A 2366-nucleotide genomic window follows, 5' to 3' on the forward strand; every position below is an offset into this window, starting at 1 on the left:
TTCCCCCAAAGCAATATTAAAAAAAGTATTAAAAACATTTTTTTTTTATAATTTCTGAGCTTTAAGAATTTGTAACCTTGTTGAAGGTTTAAAAAACAATTATACAGAATATAACGGCAAAATTTTCAATAAAAATTTAAAAAAAAATGGTTATGTTAATTTTTTTGAGTTTTTAAAACTTTAAAACTTTGAATGTTTTTAATTTTTTGCTTGAAAAGAAATATATTTCTTCTCATGGTTCAAAAAAAGCGATAAAAACAATTATTTTTAAAATTATTAAGGTATCATAATTTCTTTTCTAAAACCATTTAAAACGGAACCTTGTTTTAATTCTTTAAACGAATAAGAAAAAACGAAATTTTCAATAAAAATTTAAAAAAATTGTTTGCTTCTCGAATTTTCAAAATTTCAAAATTTTTTACTTCTTAATACGGAACTTTGTTTGAGCAGAATTCTGTTTCTTCCCTTGATTTAAAACAAGAGCTTTATTTTATGATTTCATAATTTTTTAATTGTAATATGGAACCTTGTTGGAGTTTTTAAAAATACTATTTCCTATTTCATTTTACTAATATGTAGAAACCAAATTTTCAAAAAAAAAATTGTTTAATTATCCTTTTTTTGGTAATTGACTAACTCTTAAAATTTTAAAATTTTTTCCTTTTATACGTGGAACTTTATTTAAAAAAAATTATATTTATTATCTTTGTTTAAAAAAGGACATTTATAATTTTCATAAAAGGAATGTTTTAAAAAAAGCCTTTTAAGAGTTTTTAAAATTTCATAATTTCTAAGTTGTAAGGTAGTATTTTGTTCAAGTTTTAAAATCGAATCTTTTTATTTCATTATACAAATGTATGAAAAGAAAATGTTCAACAAAAACTTTAAAAAATATTTTTGTTTTTACTTTTATTTTGTTTGTTTAGAAGTTATACATTTTAATGTAAAACTTGGTTTAAAAGGAAGCCATTTTTTTTTAGTTTAAAAAAAGTATCTTATTTTTTTCATAATATATACGAGGGGTGCCTTTTATGTTTCGGGATTTGGCAACCCTGGTGTTGCAATCTGTCAACTGACAGCTGTATCGCAAAGTTTGACATTTTTTGGCTTTTACGTACCCAGAATGTTTTGAAACACCAGCGCTATTTGTGTTGTTTACAGTAACTTAAAGGATTCATCTCGGTCCAAAAATGGAATTAAATCATGAACCTTTTCGTGCGATTATTTTTTCGACGAGGATTAACTCAGCAACATTGCATGGATGAACTTAATTCATTTTTTGGCGATGAAGCTCCATCAAGGACCAGTGTTTATCGATGGTATGGTGAATTCAATCGTGGGCGTAGTTCACTCCAAGACGAATTTCGTGAAGGTCGTCCAAAATCAGTTGTTGTTCCGAAAACCATTGATGCTGTGCGCGAACTTATATTGCAGGATCGTCATGTGACCTATCGAGAAATTGAGACAATATTAGGCATTAGTGGGACCAGGATACATTCAATATTGCATAAACAATTGACTGTCAAAAAAATTTGTTCGCGTTGGATCCCACACAATTTGTCAATCGCTCAAAAACAGGCTCGTGTCGATTGGTCGAAGGAAATGCTCAAAAAATACGATCGCGGCGCTTCGAAACACGTCTATGACATCGTGACAGGTGATGAATCATGGATTTACGCGTATGAGCCCGAAAGTAAACAGCAGTCGACTGTATGGGTGTTTCAAGATGAGCCAAATCCAACAAAAGTTGTTCGCGCACGAAGCACTTCCAAGCAAGTGGTCTCCTGTTTTTTCGGAAAAACTGGACATATCGCAACCGTACCACTAGAACAACGCAGAACAGTAAATTCTGAGTGGTACACAACCATTTGTTTGCCAGTTGTCTTCCAAGAAATTAGGAAAACCAATCGCCAAAGACGGATCACTCTTCACCAGGACAATGCGAGCTCTCACACATCGGCTGAAACAACTGCATTTTTGAGCACCCAAAACATCGAATTAATGGGTCATCCGCCGTATAGTCCTGACTTGGCACCGAATGACTTCTTTTTATTCCCGTACGTAAAAAACAAACTGAGAGGTCAACGTCTTTCGACACCTGAAGAAGCGGTTGCAGCATTCAGAATGCATGTTTTGGAGGTACCTCATTCAGAGTGGCAAAAGTGCTTCGACAATTGGTTCAAACGCATGCAAAAGTGTACAGATCTTCATGGAGAATATTTTGAAAAACAATAAAGTGATTTTCGATGATTAAAATTGATTTCTGTTCTCTAATCTCGACATTTAAAAGCCACCCCTCGTATAGTATATACGATATATAATTGACGCGTACACCCTTTGTGGGTGTTTCGCCGAGCTCCTCTTCC

The sequence above is a fragment of the Anastrepha ludens genome, chromosome 4, assembly GCF_028408465.1.
Source record: "Anastrepha ludens isolate Willacy chromosome 4, idAnaLude1.1, whole genome shotgun sequence".
Taxonomy (NCBI): Eukaryota; Metazoa; Arthropoda; class Insecta; order Diptera; family Tephritidae; genus Anastrepha; species Anastrepha ludens.